This window comes from Camelina sativa, chromosome 5 (genome assembly GCF_030686135.1).
Source record: "Camelina sativa cultivar CO46 ecotype springtype chromosome 5, ASM3068613v1".
In the NCBI taxonomy this organism is placed as follows: Eukaryota; Viridiplantae; Streptophyta; class Magnoliopsida; order Brassicales; family Brassicaceae; genus Camelina; species Camelina sativa.
Genome location: NC_141884.1, coordinates 19,113,555 through 19,135,242, shown reverse-complemented (window position 1 = coordinate 19,135,242; position 21,688 = coordinate 19,113,555). Strand labels below are relative to the sequence as shown.

General features: G+C 34.6%; 1 pseudogene across 1 annotated transcript; it reads right to left on the bottom strand.

Moving 5' to 3' along the window:
- Window positions 1-15,596: 15,596 nt before the first annotated feature.
- Window positions 15,597-20,609, bottom strand: LOC104786966 (uncharacterized; annotated as a pseudogene). The gene is made up of 11 exons (XR_015557131.1): window positions 18,182-20,609; window positions 17,973-18,101; window positions 17,762-17,872; window positions 17,629-17,675; window positions 17,407-17,546; window positions 17,168-17,271; window positions 16,854-17,042; window positions 16,558-16,764; window positions 16,319-16,466; window positions 15,900-16,210; window positions 15,597-15,800 (listed from the first exon to the last, which is right to left on the bottom strand). The product of XR_015557131.1 is annotated as an uncharacterized LOC104786966 (transcript).
- Window positions 20,610-21,688: the final 1,079 nt, after the last annotated feature.

The window sequence follows — 21,688 nt, the reverse complement described above, 5'->3', positions numbered from 1 at the left end:
GATTCCCAACCTTGTCGTTTTATGTTTTAGGGCTTTTCATGTGTGACTATATATACATTTTGTTAAGTCTTTGCCCATGACATCTTTTAACTTGTGTTTGTTCTTTTCTTAAGGTTTTACCTAGCCACCAAAAACGTTCTCAGATTTTGTAATCCGACATCTTTGAGATTATTCAGTTTTTGCATTTAATTTCTTCTACAGAGTTGTTCATCCCATTTTTATCTATCTAATGATGCTTGATTCAATGGTTTATGAGTTTGTATCGTTGATGATGGTTTCTAGATCCAAGTAGTGTTAGAGTTCTTGAGGATGGGATAGATTAGGTGGAGGATCTGAGGATGTAGGGTGTTTAAGCTTTTATTTGTATGACTCCCTTCTGGACTAGAGTTATAAATACTAGTTTCTCTCTGATCAATTGGAACTAGGTCTTAGACATTTCCACGCCCAGAAGGTGTTTGATGAAATGTCTGACCAACTAGTGCCAGAGACTTACGTTCCTAGCCTAAGAGATTAGTTGTCTAGGATGTTTGTTGACGTGAATGAACTTGTTTGTCATGCCATGCTTGATCATGTTTCTCTAGCGAGAGCTAGGTTTGGAAGAGGTTGAGTCTGAGTAGTTTCTGTCAAAAGATTGGATTAGCTAAGTCGTGATGTTCATTGTTTAGGGATAGTTTGCTTGTGGCATGTTAAACACTCTGTAGACTAGGATACTCCACCGACATCAATTACTCACATCCTTAGGACTTCTATCTTTTGATTGATATTGCATTCCTGAGACCGTTTTTCATCTTGCTATTTAGTTCTTGTTTAGACTCGATTTCGTTTTTACTCACGTTTACCTCTTGTCATACATTTTTGTTTCTAGTTCTGTAGTTCATTTCTGTTTTGCATTCTGATCACTCTAGGATTGTTAGACATAAAACCTCTCTCTGAACTGGCTTTGACTTGTGATACTTTGATTGCATATTGATTGCTAGCAACATCTCATTTGGATTGACACCTTCTGTACTACAACTGTATAAAGTTAATTGAGACTTACTAGAAGATACAAAAATCTTAGTATCAATTAGTGAGTCTCATCCGTTGTCCTTCCTAGTAGTTTGTGATATAGCTTATTATCAAAGGACTGAATTATTCATATTTTTTATGTGTATAGGGTTATCATCTAGCAGATAGGTCGACAAACTATGTGTTTTTGTTACCGATATGTTTTCATATGTTTCATTCTAGACTGGAATCGATGAACTTGGTTATTTTAAAGGATATTAGAGGGCATGCGTGCCAGCAAAATGGTTGAGTGTAAGTTCATTATTTTTTCTCAATAAATTGTAGAAGACTGTATTACTATATAAATTGTGGGAGGCTATGTCTCCACTCTTCTACCAAAAAAAGAAAAAAGTTTATATTACTATAGTCATTTCGAAATTTCTTAGTTAAAGTATAGAATTGAGCATTAAACAAAATATTTGTGTCGAAGAATACACTACCTATACATAACATATCATCCGTTCATTTTCTCTCTGGCAACTATCATCCCGATGGTCCCTGATGAGATTTTACGCAAAGGGAGTGGCACCCTTTGTGAAATGCTTCTGATGGTTGAGGTGAACTACTAGAAATATATTTTAGCATTTTGTTTGCTGTGTGGCTCCATTCTATTAGTTGGAAAGATATTTCACTCTCATTCACAAGCTTATAAGGAAAATGTTGTATGTCCCAAGTCCCAACAAAAACCAAGCTGACCCTGAGAAGTTCTACCAAGGTAAATCATATATATAAAAGTAGAGTTTCAGTCTCTCCTTATTGGTCTACTTAGCAATGCAATTTTAACAAAAAAAAAATTATATTAAAACACAAATTTAAAACAATTAATGTTCACATTTAACTAACATAATATAAAACTAAAATCTTTATAGCTTCTCCCTATAAATTATGCATTAACTTTATTTCTCCACTAAGTTGTATTAATCAATTGTATTAAAACAAAACAATAAATTAGAATTGTAACTCTCATTTTTCTAAATGTAATTTTTCATCATTTCTCTTCCTATAAATACTCATTATCTTATTCTCTTAGTCTATCACTCTTTCATTCTCTCATCTTCTTCCACTACTCTCAAATCTCTTTTTGTTTTGTTTTGTTTTGTTTTGTATTTTTTTTTTGTTATTGTTGTTGTATGGGTTATAAAAAATCAAATCAAATATCATTGTAAAAGCTTAGTTTTAGAGTTTGTATGATATGTATATCTTATATATTTATTTTAATCTTTTAAAATGTTTATCTCCATTTTCTATTTTATATTAACATCTTATAAGTCATTATTTTCATACATCAATATTCACCACACAATAAGATCATAAAGTTGAAATGATCCATATGTAATTATCTATTATGTCTCTGGTTATCTCACACATTCATGTATCATTTTAAATAATTTATAAAGATCAATATAATATTTAAAGATCAATATAATTATCCATTTATCCATTTATAAAGACTATTTTGTTTTGTGATCCAATTGTTAAATCTGCAGAGATCAATATAATATATATTTTTTTTTTTATGATTTGAGGTTTTTGAAAACAAAAAGAACATAATTAAACAATTGGTTTTTTTGTGTCTTTAATCAAAATTAAAAATGATCCAAAAAACAAAACATATTCAACTAGAACTTAAATATAAAAATAAAATATAATTTTAAAAATATCATTTCACTAAATTCTCTAAAGATGAAACCATTAGTATGAAATCTAGCACTATAAATTAAATTGATGAGTAAAAACCAAAAAAAAATATAAGTTATCCTTGGGATTTTAAAAATTATTAAGATTGAAGAATTCATATAATTTTATAAGAAAACTAATTTAGTTTGTCACTTAAAAAGTAATATTTTTGATTTTGAAATATTATGTGTAAGTGTTGAGTTTATATCAACAAACAACCAAATCATGTGAATTTTGATTCAACCACTTGGTATTCCTTTTATTTTAGGTTATAAAAAATTAAAATATTTATTTATAATTAAAGACATGTAACTCCATTTAACTCAAATGTAACTCCTATCCAATAATTGTACATTAATTCATTCCTCCTACTAACTTATTATCTTTCAAGAGAAATTACTTTTGGTTAAATTTTAATATTTTTTATTTATTTTGGTTGGCTAAACTTATATTCATATTTTGGTTGGCTAAATTAATATATTTCTCATGTAAAATTATTGTTTATAATATATTTCTCATTTCAAAGTTTAAAGCAATATCATATATATAAAAGTAGAGTTTTAGTCTCTCCTTATTGGTCCACTTGGCAATGCAATTTTAACAAAAAAAACTTATATTAAAACACAAATTTAAAAACAATTAATTTTCACATTTAACTCATATAATATAAAACTGAAATCTTTATAGCTTCTCCCTATAAATTATGCATTAACTTTATTTCTCCACTAAGTTGAATTAATCAATTGTATTAAAACAAAACAATAAATTAGAATTGTAACTCTCATTTTTCTAAATATAATTTTTCATCATTTCTCTTCCTATAAATACTCATTATCTTATTCTCTTAGTCTATCACTCTTTCATTCTCTCATCTTCTTCCACTACTCTCAAATCTCTTTTTTGTTTTGTTTTGTTTTGTTTTTTTTTTGTTATTGTTGTTGTATGGGTTATAAAAAATCAAATCAAATATCATTGTAAAAGCTTAGTTTTAGAGTTTGTATGATATGTATATCTTATATATTTATTTTAATCTTTTAAAATGTTTATCTCCATTTTCTATTTTATATTAACATCTTATAAGTCATTATTTTCATACTTCCTTACAATATTCACCACACAATAAGATCATAAAGTTGAAATGATCCATATGTAATTATCTATTATGTCTCTGGTTATCTCACATATTCATGTATCATTTTTAATAATTTATAGAGTTTCAGTCTCTCCTTATTGGTCCACTTGGCAATGCAATTTTAACAAAAAAAAAATTTATATTAAAACACAAATTTAAAAACAATTAATTTCACATTTAACTCACATAATATAAAACTGAAATCTTTATAGCTTCTCCCTATAAAGTAAAATACTTAGGTTCACCCCTAGGGGTGAACTTCTCCATTGACCCCCTTTTCTCTCAGCCAATCAGAATCTTCCATCTAATATTTTATTTAAAAAATAAATCAAAACTAAATTAAAAAGCAAACTAAATAAGGAAACAAATTCTGCATACTTTTAATTAAGGAAAGATAAATATTGGTTTGGTTTAGATTTTTAAAATTAGAATAAAATTATTTATCGGTTTGGGTTTACAAATGAAGTGGTTAGAGTTTAGATTTTACAATTCAAATGTAATTATATGTCGGTTTGGATTTACAAATGAGCTGGTTAGGGTTTAGATTTTACAATTATAACGAAATTATATGTCGGTTTGGGTTCACAAATGAGATGGTTATGGTTTAGATTTTACAAGTAGAACAAAATTATATGTCGGTTTGGGTTCACAAATGAGATGCTAGGGTTTAGATTTCACAATTCAAACGAACTTATATGTCAGTTTGGGTTCACAAATGAGATAGTTAGGGTTTAGATTTTAAAAGTAGAACAAAATTATATGTCGGTTTGGGTTCACAAATGAGATGTTAGGGTTTAGATTTCACAATTCAAACGAAATTATATGTCGGTTTGGATTCACAAATGAGATGGTTAGAGTTTAGATTTTACAAGTAGAACGAAATTATATATCGGTTTGGTTCACAAATGAGATGGTTAGGGTTTAGATTTTATATATGTCTGTTTGGGTTTATTAAAGAGCGGTTTAAGATTTTTAATTTTATAATAATATATACAGATTTTATTTTCTTATTTTATAAGGGGGTGAGTGGAGAGGTTCACCCCTAGGGGTGAACCCAAGTATTGTTCCCCTATAAATTATGCATTAACTTTATTTCTCCACTAAGTTGAATTAATCAATTGTATTAAAACAAAACAATAAATTAGAATTGTAACTCTCATTTTTCTAAATGTAATTTTTCATCATTTCTCTTCCTATAAATACTCATTATCTTATTCTCTTAGTCTATCACTCTTTCATTCTCTCATCTTCTTCCACTACTCTCAAATCTCTTTTTTGTTTTGTTTTGTTTTGTTTTGTTTTGTATTTTTTTTGTTATTGTTGTTGTATGGGTTATAAAAAATCAAATCAAATATCATTGTAAAAGCTTAGTTTTAGAGTTTGTATGATATGTATATCTTATATATTTATTTTAATCTTTTAAAATGTTTATCACCATTTTCTATTTTATATTAACACTTATAAGTCATTATTTTCATACTTCCTTACAATATTCACCACACAATAAGATCATAAAGTTGAAATGATCCATATGTAATTATTTATTATGTCTTTGGTTATCTCACATATTCATGTATCATTTTTAATAATTTATAAAGATCAATATAATATTTAAAGATCAATATAATTATCCATTTATCCATTTATAAAGACTATTTTGTTTTGTGATCCAATTGATAAATCTGCAGAGATCAATATAATATATATATATATATATATATATATATATATTTTTTATGATTTGAGGTTTTTGAAAACAAAAAGAACATAATTAAACAATTAGTTTTTTGTGTCTTTAATCAAAATAAAAAATGATCCAAAAAACAAATCATATTCAACTGGAATTTAAATATAAAAATAAAATATCATTTTAAAAATATCATTTCACTAAATTCTCTAAAGATGAAACCATTAGTATGAAATCTAGCACTATAAAATTAAATTGATGAATAAAAACCAAAAAAAATATAAGTTATCCTTGGGATTTTTAAAATTATTGAGATTGAAGAATTCATATAACTTTATAAGAAAACTAATTTAGTTTGTCACTTAAAAAGTAATATTTTTATTTTAAATTATTATGTGTAAGTGTTGAGTTTATATCAACAAACAACCAAATCATGTGAATTTTGATTCAGCCACTTGGTATTACTTTTATTTTATGTTATAAAAAAATTAAAATATTTATTTATAATTAAAGACATGTAACTCCATTTAACTCAAATGTAACTCCTATCCAATAATTGTACATTAATTCATTCCTCCTACTAACTTATTATCTTTCAAGAGAAATTATTTTTGGTTAAATTTTAATATTTTTTAATTATTTTGGTTGGCTAAACTTATATTCATATTTTGGTTGGCTAAATTAATATATTTCTCACGTAAAATTATTGTTTATAATATATTTCTCATTTCAAAGTTTAAAGCAATATATCATATATATAAAAGTAAGGTTTTGGTCTCTCCTTATTGGTTGATTTTTATTTAATGTTTTCTATTTTTTTTTTTTTTTGCTTTCTAATTTCTTTAAACAATATTTAAGACCCAATAAACCCAAAACATTTAACTCACACATTAAAATAAAATTATAACTGAAAATAAAATAAATTATGCATTAATCACTTTAAAGGCATAAGAGGTCAAAAATAACTTCTATCCAATAATTCCACACATTCCTCCCACAAATAATATATATATATATATATATGTTCAATATTATATTTAAATATCAAAGAATTTTTTAGTTAGCTAAACTTATAGTCACATATATACAATATATATACATAAGAATCTATATTACTTATTAACACCATAATTCGACCCATTATTTGCTTAACTCAAAATTGGTTTCAAAGCCAACTAAAGAAAAAACATAAACGATCTTATTGATATTAGACCAAAACATGGACATACAAACATAATCACTTACACGGAAAATAATTACTTTTAAAAAATAACTTATTATTGCAACATCAACGTATGAAGGGTTTACATAAGCAGTTAATCAGAAATCTAAAATACAATAAATGTATTGGGAACAATATCAGTCAATGATAAGATTGGATCTTCAAAAGCAAGAAACAACATCCTCATGATTCATAAAAAATAAACGCAACAATTGTACACATCTAAACGAAATGATATAAACATATAGTGTATTAATACAAGTGACTGCGAAGCTCATATATGCCTAATTAAAACGAAATAATACAAAAGAGAAAAAGAAATAGACCAAAAAAACAAGAAAGTGTCAACTACACCGCAACCCACGCGTTGCGTGGGGAAGCACCTAGTTTCTTTAAAGTGAGACATATATTGGTGGCCATGTACAGTGCCTCCAAAGTGATGTTTTCGGATCACATTCCAACCAGTTTTAAGCTCGAGGCATCCGCATACCATGCTAGTGTATATATATTTATATATATATAGAAAAAAACACTAAACATAAAAGTATAAAACCATATTATGACATTATAATTTTACTACTAACACAAATTCAATACATAATTTATTAGAATTGTCCCACATGGAGACTTGGCAAAATTTGGAACTAATATAAATAGTACATGGATCTCTACACTCATGGCCAATTGGTTTTTGAAACAATCCGACCCATTTAAAAAAAATAATAATAATATAATTAAATATCTCATAATATTTAATTACAACCCAACCAATAAAGCAACAATAACCCAACATACACAGCTGAAGACATACTAAACCAACTCCAATACATTAAAATACAACACCAATCATAACTAATATAAACCAGCAACCTAGCATGCTTTTAAACCAGGTTCCAACATAAGTAATTTAACCAATAATACAACCGAGACCATATATCATTCTCCTCCTCATCACCATGATTTCATGCTACACATGCATTACCTGCACCACAAACACAATGAGATGTATGAGTATTACCAGAAATAACCATTGAGGCGATTCTCCCATCTACGAGCTATACACACAAACAAATCAAGTGTACAACCACAAATAAGACATAACAAACCATTCATTAAATAGAACACCCAATAATACATTTACCACACCTACACATCAACAAACAAAACAAGTCATACAACCCAATCGCTTAAATAAGCTCATGGTCCCGCATTCACCTTATCAAGCTGATTCTAACAACAAATACAACCAGGAGAGACTCTACTTGCATCTGAAACAGTTCCAGAAACGTTCTACAACAAGTCACACAACCAAAAGCAACCTTGAAACAAAATGGACAGAAATATCAGAAAAGAACAGTGTCAAAGATGAAACCCTAAAATAGAAACCAACCGTTAACTATCAAATCCCTCCGGTGAAACGCTAGCCTTAGACGTCACAAAGCATTTCCCAAAATCTCGTGCCGATCGGAAACCATAAGAGACCACGATCTCAGTTACAATCCCAGATGGTCTCAACTCGCGTCTGAGAAAACGTATCCCACGAAACTGCCAATAACTCATGGAGTTTAAATCCAAATCCACTTCTATAAAAAGGATAATGACTATGAAAGACTTGGGTATAACTGTACCAAATTTCGTTACTTTTGACAATGATTTGATATGTCGAAACTGTTTCCTCCCAAACCCTAACGATTCTGCTTCTTTTGCTTTAAACACCAAAACCAAATTTGCTCACCCTTCTCTCCTTCTCACACGTGAATGAGCACGTGAATGAGCACGTGAATGAGCATTTCTTCTCTTTTTCTCTTTTTCTCCTTATTAACAAAAAGGGCTTTCGGTTTAGTTATATTGAACCAAAATTTAATTAGATTAAACCATAACTTAATTAAACTAAAAAATAATTAAAATTCATTCTTTTGGTTTATTCAACATATCCCAAATTTTGTTCCGGAAACATGAATGTTACAGTTTTGGATTGGATATATATGTTTACTAATATGGTATCAGAGCCCAAAGTTAAGACCCAATGTCTCGATTATGCGGTATATTCGTGGATGTCCAGTCCCACTAACTTCAGATATCGATCTTGAACGTGAGGGAAGTGTATTAGAATTGTCCCACATAGAGACTTGACAAAATTTGGGACTAATATAATAAATAGTACATATGGATCCTTCCAGCCGATTTGGGTTGGATATCCATGTTTACTAATATAGTTTAAAGATTTAGACCATTATTTTTATTCTCAACTTTATTAGTTCCAACTTCAATCAAAAACAACCTTGCCTATACAAAATAGATTAGAATCTCCTAACTTATACTAGTAATTTAAGTCAAACTGGTAGAAGTGAAGAAACCTATAAGGAACTATTGAAATTCTTTATATCAAGAAGATACTAAAAATATTCATATGATTGCAAATTATTAACTTTAAAATGCTTCAAATTTTGGAATAGCAAAAATTGTAACGTTTCCAAAACGGAATCTATATTTTCAATACACTCCCAATTTAACATTTTCAAGAACTTTTTTGTTCTTTTTTTAATGAAACATTCATAAATTTTTTAATTCGTTTATTGATCTTAATTAGCTATATCTTTGAGGGTTTCTATCACAGTTTTTTTTTTTTTTTTTTAAGTTATATAAATAGAAAATCCTAAGAGGAAAAGGAAGACAGTTAACTTATATAATAAGAAGAGGCAAAACGTGAGCTTATAACCCTAAGTTTTAATTTATTTCTCTTACAGATCAGCGAGAGAAACAATGGTGAGGTTCAATCTTCCATGGGATTTGGAAGAGGAGATACTCTCTAGAGTTCCCCCGTCATATCTGAGAGGACTACAATTTACATGCAAACGATGGAACGCTTTATTCAAAGATCCAGAATTCATCAAGAAGCACTCAGATAAAGCAGCAAAGCCGCCGTATTCGATTCTCTTGTTCAGTTGTTCTAGGGTTTATTCGCTGAGCGTCAATATCAACAACATTGCGGTAGCGGTTGGTCCAACTAAACTTAGCAGAAACCCAAACTAGTCATCAAAGGAAGTCGAAATAACTCAAGTTGTTCAGTGCAACGGCCTATTGTTATGTTCCACGAAAGAGTCCAATATGACTAAGCTCGTGGTTGTGAATCCATGAACTGGTCAAGCCAGATGGATCAAACCATATTAGGATAGGACTAAATATTTTGGGGATTATGTCAAATATATGATTTGTGTTTATCTTTACTAGATTATAGGATCCTCAATTGTGTATAAATACTTGTACAATCGTATGATCAATACAACATAGAGCATTATTCAGCCTTTCATGGTATCAGAGCAAGATCTGGACCTTTAAAATTTCTTTGTAACTCTTGTTTTTTTTTTTCTCAAACTATGAGTGAAGTCGAATCTGCTTCTTCTGGTCCTACGACTGATCCCAAAACCGTCTCTGCTGTTCTCATGTCTCCGTCCTTTCTTCATCCAGCGGACAGTACAGGACAGGTGCAGACTCCAATCTTATTGAATGGAGCCAATTACGAACGTTGGTCGAAGTTGATGTTGAATTCTCTTCGTACCAAGCGGAAACTAGGTTTTGTTAATGGAACCCTTCCGCGACCGACGAATAATCCAGATGAGGAAGAAAAGTGGGACATGGTTAACGCTATGATCATTGGATGGATCTATAGTAGCGTTGAACCAAAGTTGCGACAATCTATCTCGTTGGTTGATAACGCCAACACGATGTGGGCAAGCCTACAAAGACGATTCTCTGTCAGTGACGACACGAGAATTCATCAGCTTCATTCTGACATTGCTGCGTGCAAACAGAACGGTGATGAGGTGGAAGTTTATTTTAGCAAACTGCGGATCATGTGGGATGATCTGGCAAATTTTGAGCATGGTTTCACATGTTGTTGCAAAACTGCAAACTGTGATTCGATGCTGAAGTATGAGAAGATGCGAGAGAAGATACGGGTGCATCAGTTTCTCATGGGACTCGACAACTCTCGGTTTGGAACGACAAGATCAAATTTGTTGAGTCGACAAACAGAGTTGAACCTTGAGACTGTTTATTCTCAGGTTATTCAAGAAGAAAGACACATCAATGCCATGCGTACAACTGATGATCGGACTCCCGTCGTCGGTTTTTCTGCCACAACAACGACGGCTGCCTCACAACAGAACACTTCTGTTTCCTCTGCTCAGGCGTCTGCTTCTCGTTTTGCTAAGCCATCGACGGTTTGTTCACATTGTGGCAAACCAGGACATGATGCAAGTAATTGTTTTCAACTGATTGGTTTTCCTGAATGGTGGGAAAAAGATAAAACCAATGGTGGTCGTGGAGGTTTTGGTCGTGGTAGAGGAGGATTTTCGAACCAAGGTCGTGGTCGTGGAGGTCGTGGTTCTGGTTTTCGTGCTTCTCATACTCAACTTGGTGATTCCGCTTCATCGGTGGACTCCTCAGGCATACCAAATTTCACAACAGATCAATGGGCTACTTTGGAACAGTTTGTAAAGAAACAGGGTTCCTCTGCTAATGCAAAGTCATCAGGTAAGACAGAAAAACTTCTTCTTTTTGGGAAAGAAAGACGCCATGATATAATCATTGATTCGGGTGCTTCTCATCATATGACTGGGGATTTACACTTACTCCCTGCGGTTACTACTATTGCTCCTTGTCCCATTGCTTTGCCTAATGGACAGATCACCTGGGCAACAAAACATGGCAGTTTGAATCTTGGTGGTTGACTTGTTTTGTCCAACGTTTTCTTTGCCCCGTGTTTATCAATCACACTTATTTCAGTTGCTCAATTGCTTCGTGATGTTGCTAGTTTTGTACTCTTCACTAAACAGTTTTGTGTGATACAGGACCTCGATTCGAAGACTTTGACTGGAGCGGGGAAGGAGCGTGACGGGGTTTATCATTACGAGGGTGCTGTTGCGGTTCATGTTGGGCATATGGGAAAGTTGCAGACTCGGGACTTATGGCATCATCGTATGGGACATCCGTCATCTAGAGTGCTTTCTATTTTAGGATCTATTGGAGGTTTTTCTAGTAGTGTAGGGTTTTTTGAACAATCTTGTGGTGTTTGTCTACGAGCTAAACAAACTCGAGATGTGTTTTCTTCAAGCATCAATAAAGCAGTTGACTATTTCTCTTTAATTCATTGCGATATATGGGGACCATATCGGGAACCATCAACGTGTGGAGCACGTTATTTTCTTACGATTGTTGATGATTGTTCAAGAGCGGTTTGGGCAATCTTACTCTTGGAAAAGAAAGAAGCATCGGATGCCTTGAAAACATTTTGCATGTTTACTGAACGACAATTCAACAAACAAGTTAAGATTGTTCGAAGTGACAATGGTGGCGAGTTTTTATGCTTGCGCAAGTTCTTTGCTGATAAAGGCATTATTCATCAAACGTCCTGTGTGGAAACACCTCAACAAAATGGGCGTGTGGAACGCAAGCATCGCCACATACTCAATGTGGCTCGTGCTCTTTTGTTTCAAGGCAATTTACCAAAGAATTTTTGGGGAGAGAGTATCTTGACAGCCACTTACTTGATTAACCGTACACCATCTCTTCTCCTCGACAATAAGACACCATATGAACTCTTATACGGCTCGCCCCCGGACTATCATAATCTTCGTGTTTTTGGCACACTCTGTTATGCTCGCAAGATTGATAGGTCAAAGGATAAGTTTGATCCTTGTAGTACCAAGTGTGTTTTTCTGGGCTATCCGATGGGCAAGAAGGGTTGGCTTGTGTGTGATTTGCAAACAGAGAAGCTGTTTGTTTCCCGCGATGTTGTTTTCCATGAGGATGTTTATCCTTATGTTGTTGCTCCTATTGTTGTTCGTCATGATGTGCTGCCTGATCAATCATCCTCACAACATCCGGCAGTTTATGATTCTATTCATTCTCCTGCTTCAGGGGGAGATAGTCAAGTTTCAGGGGGAGCACAACCTGTTTCTGTCGCGGTTGAGCATATTTCTTCTCCCACGGTGGTTGACTCTCCGAGTGACTCTGTTCCGGTTGTTGATAATGCCGAATCTCTTGGTGTTGGGAAAAAAATAAAGAAGAGATCCGTTTTGTTAGAACCATACATCACATATGCGGCTCAAGTAGTTAATGATAACCCTCACGTCATGTTTCCTTCTTCGACACCATCTCCATCAGAGTCTTCTTCAGGTACTTGTCTGTATCCTTTGACTGATTATTTTTCTTGTCATCGTTTATCTCCATTGCTTCGGGCTTTTGGTGCATCTATTACTGCAACTCTCGAGCCTAAGTCATTTCAGGAGGCTGTTAAACATGAGGTATGGCGTGGAGCTGTTAAAACTGAGGTTGGTGCTCTAGAAGATGCAGACACTTGGGATGTCACTGATCGTCCTCCAGATAAACAAGTCATTGGATGCAAGTGGGTGTTTAAGATCAAGTTTAAGTCTGATGGCACAATCGAGCGGTACAAAGCTAGGCTTGTGGCTCTCGGCAATCGACAAAAGGAAGGAGTGGATTACAAAGAAACCTTTGCTCCGGTGGTTAAGATGACAACAGTTCGCATTGTTCTTGAGGTTGCAGCTACAAAGAACTGGGAGTTATATCAAATGGACGTCCAAAATGCCTTCTTACATGGCGATTTGGACGAAGAGGTCTACATGACCCTGCCACCAGGAGTGTCTCATGCGAATCCTAACAGTGTGTGTCGGCTCAAGAAATCTATATACGGTCTTCGTCAATCGCCGCGATGTTGGGTCTCCAAGCTGTCTAAAGCTTTACTTGATTTTGGTTTTAAACAGAATCACAAAGACTATTCTCTGTTCACACTTCTGCGTGCTGGCACTACACTGTTTGTCTTAGTGTATGTTGACGATTTGGTTGTCGGAGGTGATAACCCTCTGCTTATTTCTACTTTCAAGTCTTACTTGAGTAGGTGTTTTAAGATGAAGGATTTGGGTGTTTTACGCTATTTTCTTGGCATTGAAGTTTCCCGTGGCAAGGAAGGAATCTACTTGTCCCAGAGAAAGTATTCGCTTGACATTATTGAGGAGTGTGGTCTTCTTGGTGCTGCCCCAGAACCTACACCTATGGAAGAAAATCATAATTTGGCTAGAGATGCTGGTCCTTTCTTCACCACGCCATCACGATATCGTCGTTTGGTTGGACGCCTGGTTTATTTGGCTGTTACTCGACCTGAGATCAGTTATGCTGTTCATATCTTAGCACAGTTCTTGAAAGCTCCACGACAGAGGCATTGGGTGGCGGCTCTACGTTTGGTTCGCTATCTGAAAGGGGCGCCTGGTCAAGGGATTTTGTTACGGTCTCAGAGTGATCTTCGGATTACTGCTTTTTGTGATTCAGATTATGCAAAGTGTCCTTTGACCCGTAGGTCTCTTACCGGCTACATTGTCAAGCTTGGAAACACGATTGTCTCATGGAAGACAAAGAAGCAGAAGGTTGTTTCACGTTCGTCAGCAGAGGCAGAGTATAGGGCAATGGCCATGACTCTTAGTGAGTTGAAGTGGATCCGAGAATTACTTCAAACCATTGGCATTGCACAGACGGCTCCGATGTATATGCATTGTGATAGTGAGGCTGCGATTCACATTGCCGCGAATCCGGTTTTTCACGAACGTACAAAGCACATCGAGGTGGATTGTCATTTCGTTCGGGATGCGGTCATGGATGGTACACTTGTTACACCTCATGTTCGGACTAAAGACCAGTTGGCTGACATTCTAACTAAGGCGTTACCGCATCGTACGTTCCGTTATCTACTTGGCAAGATGGGCGTTAAAGACTTACACGCACCATCTTGAGGGGGAGTATTAGGATAGGACTAAATATTTTGGGGATTATGTCAAATATATGATTTGTGTTTATCTTTACTAGATTATAGGATCCTCAATTGTGTATAAATACTTGTACAATCGTATGATCAATACAACATAGAGCATTATTCAGCCTTTCAAACCAAGAAGTGTTTACGATATGTCCGATAGATATGCTCTAGGTTACGACAACAACAACAATCAACATTCATACGAAGGCTACAAAATCTTGAGGTTCCCAGCTGATGGTCGAAGCCTTTTGGAAATCTTTGTGCTAAATGTAACTCATGGAGGGTTCTTCCTAACATCCCTCTCAAAGGTAAACAACGCGTTATTGGAAGAGGCGTGTCTTTGAAGGGAAACACCTATTGGCTTTCTTGTTTTTTGGAAGACTTCGAAATATTGAGTTTTGATTTCGCAACGGAAAGATTTGTAATCTTGTCTTTTCCATTTATTTTACCGCTTCGGATGTCTGATTCCAATACCGTAGCTCTATCAGTTGTTAGAGAAGATCAACTATCGGTGTTACATCTGAACCTTGATACGAGACAGATGGAGATATGGGTGAGTAATACGATTGATGATGATACTGAAACTGCGCTTTCTTGGAGCAAATCCTTTGAATTTGATCTATACTCTCACTTCGATCTTAGTCTTCTAAAAATGAGCTTCTTCATTGATGAAGAGAAGAAAGTGATAGTGTCTTGTGGCAGAAGCAAGGATCACAAGCAGAAGATTATATACATTGTTGGGGAGAATGATTGCAGAAAATTTTATTATTATACATTAGACCAATCAAATCCTTATAATTGGTTTCTCTTTGGTTATGTTCCAAGTATAGTTAGTTTAAATCCACAAATGTAAACTTTTTTTTTCTTTCTTTGAAATAATGTTTTCGCTTCCTTCTTATATTTTGGTGCCATCCATTTTTTAAGATTTATCTAATGTTTATAATAAATCTAACAATACTCTGTTATAACCTCATCAGATTCAAGAGTCAAATTAAACATATGAGTTCTGTACATGCAGACAAATCATATTATTGAAAAACTTCTTTTGAGTTGAATCATGTAGCTATTTTTATACATCGATGATGAGGTTTCATTTTGAAACACTTGTTAGACCCGTTGATCGGACAACTTCGTAAAACAGAATTTCTGGCCGAACCTTTCTTTCTCCACAGAATCTAACCACACTCTTCCAGTTGCCAACATCCTATGGCATCAAAACACATATATCAATAATATTATGGCCAATCTAAATTCACTATATAGTCAACTCAAGGAAGACAAGGGGGAAACTGTTTCGTCTTACCTCTCCTGCTAAAGCATCACGTCTGAGATTGACCCAACGGTTCTTTTCATAAGCTATGCAAAAGTATTCTTCTTCTTCACCACAACAAACCTGCATCACATCTCATATTGTGAGACTGTAAGAGAGAGATACAGAGTAATAATAGCAAAAACATTTGTGATCGAGTTTTAGATGTACTACCATTGACACAAGCCGATATTTAGTTTTTGGTTCTAAGCCTTCGTACATCCTGCTCATATCTATCTCCCAATCCAAAGCCTTTGTTGTTTCAGATATTTCTTTTCCAGTTTCACTCTTCTTCCATTCTAACACTAATGTTGCAAAACCATAAAACACCAACTTTGCTTTATCATAAGTAGGCATAAATATATGATGAAATAAGTACATAAGATCACAATCATATGGCGCTCCAAACTTACCGATTGTGAAGATAGGTGGGCATTTACTTATAATGTGATGAACAAAGTTTGTTATTCCGCATCCTCCTGTTGTAGTGTCACATAACATTTTATATTCCATGCGAATCACCTTTAGGATATCCACAAACTTTATATTCCCAAGAGCACACTGCATATATGTAAGCACAAAAAAACAGTCCTATAAGGGGAAGTACCAATCTCAGTAAAAAAAAAAAAAGAGGGCAGTAAATGAAACATACATTCAAGTCTCTGGTTGAATCTGCAGCAATAACAATGCCGTAAGAACTTTGCTCTGGATAATTTGGTTTCTTTCTGCAGCTTCTACAACTCATTCTTTCATTTTCCTCCAATGTAAAAAGGCGAGTTACCAAGCTTTCGATTTCAGCATTTTTCCAGCAATGCCAAAACTCAAGGATGGCTACAAGAACCTCAGAAGCACCACTTGACTGAATATAGAACAAAATAGAAAAAAAATTATTATAACAATTAAGCATACCAACAAAATAATAATAAACCTCCTTTTCTCCACACGAACCATGGAAATAGCTTCTTCTAGGGAAGCAAGTAAGTCACTCAAGAGGTAACTGTAGACTCCTTCATTTTTTATCTCCTCTGACACAAAAGCAGTAAAGAAATTTTGTAGCGCAGAAGGATCTTGGTCTTCCAGGTGGTCTTGAAATGCTTGCATCAAATCTTCTTTGAGAATCTTAATGTTCAAGAGGGCCTGCAGTACCACATGCTTTTGTGAATTTTTCGAAGACAGTAACAAAGTACAGAGGTATGCAGTAGATTAAATCAGAAGATGAGAGTCTAGGTATTAAATCTTGTTTTGGTTGGTAACTGCTTCACCTTCAGCGTCATGTCAAGAGCTGAATTGTATCTGGCTGCAGCTTCTCCAAGTGCTGATTCCAAATGTTTCGACTGTGAATCTTCTCCAGGCAAGTTTCGAATACCTTGAAGATGGTGAATGAAACAAATAAAAATTATGCATATAACTCAAATAGTTCATCGGTTGGTATCATTTACACGTTTAACTCAAATAAGAATTAAGACTTATGCAAATTACTCAATTTGGTCAACTCTAGTACCTTGCTCTTGATCGACAGTGTTGGATGAAATTTCCAATCGACACCCTTCACTTGCAAGTGTATTACCTGGTTCCATAGAATCTTCGTTCACTGTTAGTGATGGAGATGTACTCTCCGGTTCAAGGTTGACAGAAGGCTTACTAGACATGTAAGAACACGTTTTCCTCAGAGAAAATCCGAAAACAATTTATAACATGCAAAAAAGACTCTTGAGGTACTTACTCCTTAACAGTCTTATAAAGGGGACAAGACATGCTCGTTGAAGTTCTCTGTTGCACCATGAAGACCATTCATTCTTACAAACGAATAACCAAAAATTCAGAAAAGCAAATTGAGAAATTATAAACTCAAAGACCTTTTTGCTATTCTTTTTCATCTTCTTTGACCGTGACTTCTCCTCTTCGAGTAAAAGTTCTGCTTCTGCAGCATCTGACTTGGCTTTGGATTCCATATTCACAATTTCATTCTAGACGAGAAAAGACATAATGACATATAAGAAACAATTCAAAGGCCAAATAAAGCGGAATACGAAATCTCTCTGTATATAGCCGAAGCTTCAAACTAACCAGTAAGAACGGTTTCAACAGTTGAACGATGTAAGTGCGGTTGTCAACAATCGAAAGTCTGGTGAGGTCGTTCAGCAAACTAATCCTTGAATTATCAACCAGCAGAATCCTTGAATCGATTAGGAGAACCTGTAAGTCATGTAGATACTTTAAGATAGCAATTCATGTCATTATGTTGCTAATGAAAAATTAAAAAACCATGAATGAACCTTGAAGGTGACCACTGATTTCAAAATTCTTAAGGACTTCACCACTATATCATCGCTGAGATTTTTATGCTCACGTATAATATTCATGCAACCTTCAAAATCAGGGAGATCAAGTGTCAGATCCGAAGCTCCTTGGAGAACATCTTGCACCGCACACAAAAAAAAATTTGTGGCGAGGGAATTTCTGGGGACACGCTCTTCGCATCTATTGCATAGAAGAGATGCATAGCTGTTCCACTCTTCTTCCTGAAGATTTCTTCTCCTTTCATTTTCTCCCTTACACAAATTTTCGGCGACAAGAAGAGCTTTACTATAATCTAAGACTTTCAGTTTCTTTGCATATTTGGTTTCCAAATTTCTACATGTGAACTGAATAGCTCTCAGAACAGCCACCCAAATATAAAGATTATGTTCCCTGATAGGTTTGGGAAAGGTCTTCTCTACTGAATTGTAGTCAGTTAACCATGATACGATATCATCTCCCTGAGCATGTGCTTTGCCGTAGTGAACATTGGGATCGAAAACATTGATTGTCCCTTCATCATCATGTGGATCATTATTACTACTTTTCAGCAACCTTCTGTCTAAAAGCAGAAGTGAAAACTCCGGGTCAAAGTCGATACTTTCTTTAGCTCGAGTAGAATCCAAGATACGGTCCACTGCTCTGCAAACTATATTTGTACCATCATCCCGTTCACATTTGATGCGTTTTAGAAAGTTTAGGATTTGACTGAGTTCATGACATTCCAGAAAACAAATACTCTGAGGTGTTTCCACCAGGTGAGAATCAACAAGAATCTGTTCGGAAACGTTAAGTTTTCCAAGATGCCTAACCGGATAAAGCTTCATCCAGTCTCGAATGCTACATGAGAGAATTTTAAGGTCACAAAACATCACAAGGAAAAATTTGATTTCCTTAAGTAACTTACTGCGCATTTCATCCGTAGCTAAAGGCCATTCATTGGACCATCCATTCTTATATGAAAACGATTTCACCTCCCCAAACTGATTTTTGATCATTTCAACGGCAGCTACTGTATCCACAGGTTCCCAACTTCCAAACGATATCTTACGAGCCCATTCTTTGCCTATCCTCTTGACCATATCCATTTCCTCTGAAGGTGTAAAATCTGCAGCATGTTCTTTTTCAAGATGTTTCTTACATTCTTCAGCAGTAGAAAACTTCTTCGAACATTTACTTCTGCACATCCAGAATGTCCATTTCCTGTCTTCCTTGGCAGATTCAAGAATTTTCTTTAAAGCATCTCGTCCCTTTCTGGAATGGACTCCCTCCACAAAACTAATAAGCTTTGCAATGCTCACTTTCATAAAGTCCCTCTTGACCTTAACATCCAAACCTAACCAAAACAACCTCAATCCTTCAAACTCATTCTTAACCAGCTCTGCACTTTTCTTTGACTCCAAAACTTCTGACTCACAGTTTTCTTCTAGTGAACCCACCAGTCTCTCAGTCTTTGAATCAGCGATATTTGACTCTGCATCGTTGACTAAACTCTCCATGTCTTTCTTCACATCTTCCTTTAGCCCTTGCAAAGTCTCTTGAGCATCAGACGATTCAGAGTCGTCCGGGTACGCAACAGATAGACACTGTTTTGCTACCTTGACACATTTCTTGTAATACGATACTGACCCAAGCTCTTCACCCAAATAGTAGAGTCCATGTGCACAAGGTCGTGATAACAACACGTTTTCCGAAAAACACCCTACAGAACCGAACATGTACACGAAATCTACGTACGGGTTCTTTATCGTTTCCGCTAGATCAATGAACATATTACCTTGTTCGAGATGAAGAAACCACGAGTTCTTGTCTTCCTTGTGAACTGCGATCATATCTTCGATGATCTCAAAGGCCTTGATGCAATCTCCATTAGCGAAGAGCTCTTTTGCATCTTTCCAGAGTTTTACTCTCTCGGCATCTTTCAGAAAAGTAGTAAGCTTCATGGTAGCAACGGTTTCTCAAGATTCTTGCGGCTTTCTTGCTCTCTCTCTCTCTCTCTCTCTCTCTGAATGTGTTAACGTACAGAGTCGTCGAGGCGGGAACATCAACGAATATAACAGCAAGGTACAACGTATCACGTGAGAGCCACGTGACAAAAAAAGAAAAAAAAAAAACAGAGACCCAAGTGTTGAGCATTGGGGAATTCAATCGAACACCTTTTGTGCATTACGCGTTTGGGATTTTTCACGAGTAAATCGGCAACATAGAACTCAAAATTTGTGTGAATCTTCGAGTTTAGAACTGTAGTCATGTTTAGGATGAACAAAACTTGGAATTGTGGCCCTGTGGGAGATCTCTCGTTTTGAAGACGGTGGAGAAAGCAAGAGACGACTACTCTACTTTTCAAATTTCTATTACTTTCCACATTTTTTAGACTTCGTGTTTGTTTCTTTTTTTTTTGGTGGTAGAGACTTTGTGTTTATTTCTTGATTCGTTGTTTTGTATGTAAAATAAAATACTTCTGCTATAGTTGTGTATACAAGATATGTAAAGAAGATTCTATTTCCAAGTAGTAGATTAAGTTCTTTTGGGAAAAACATTTTATCAAATTGATCGTATTATATTTTTAACTCTGAATGAAATGGTGACTAGTGGGATATTCTATTATTGCATTCTCGCATTTATCAGAATAACCAATCTTTCGAATTTGCTTTAGCGCAATGACACATATAGTAAATCTTTGATTTTATATCTCAATTTATATGAACGTTTTGATCATTGTAATCGATTTAACAAATTGGATAAGTAAAAATCAAAGTATATATCAGAAGTATGATAAGTTCTAGATATGCTAGGTTGGTGCAGTATATGTAGACAAGTATGACATCAAAAATCGAAAAGATCAAATATATTTTCAAAACTTCATATTCATATTGTACTTATTTTAGTTAGTTAAGGGAAAGTTGTAACATCCGCGAACCGGATTTTGTGATTTTGAAAGGAGTGTCGATCGACACCCTAGTGGCATCGATCGACACCACTAATTTCTGGGTTCGGCCGGTTTGATTAATTACCGAATTGGTTCGGTTTGGTTCAATTAAATCTCTAAATCGTGTTATAAGCGTCTAAGGACGAGTTTAAGGGTTTTTGGGAAGTTATTTGGTCGCCGCTTAGTGAAAGAAAGAGAGAAAAGAGAGAGAAACGTTCTTGAGTTTTTTTGGGCTTGTTCTTGGAGATTTTGGAGAGATCTGAGGCAGTAGAAGTGTTAGATGTTGCTGGACACGAAGGGGGAGCTTCTGGGGGTGTTGTTTTCCACGTTTCTCATTTCAATCTTCCTGTTCTTGAGGTGAGTGCTTGACCATGGTTGATCTAAGCATGAGATCTCTCTTGTTTGTGTGTTTTCTTTGTTGTTTGTGTTGTTTTGTTGCTTGGGTTCGTTGCTTTTGTGATTCCCAGTGATTTTCTGAGGTAATTGGGTGAGTTTGAGACGGATGCGAGATGATTGGGAAGGAGAGTTCGATGTTCGGTTTCGCGCAGATCGTGTC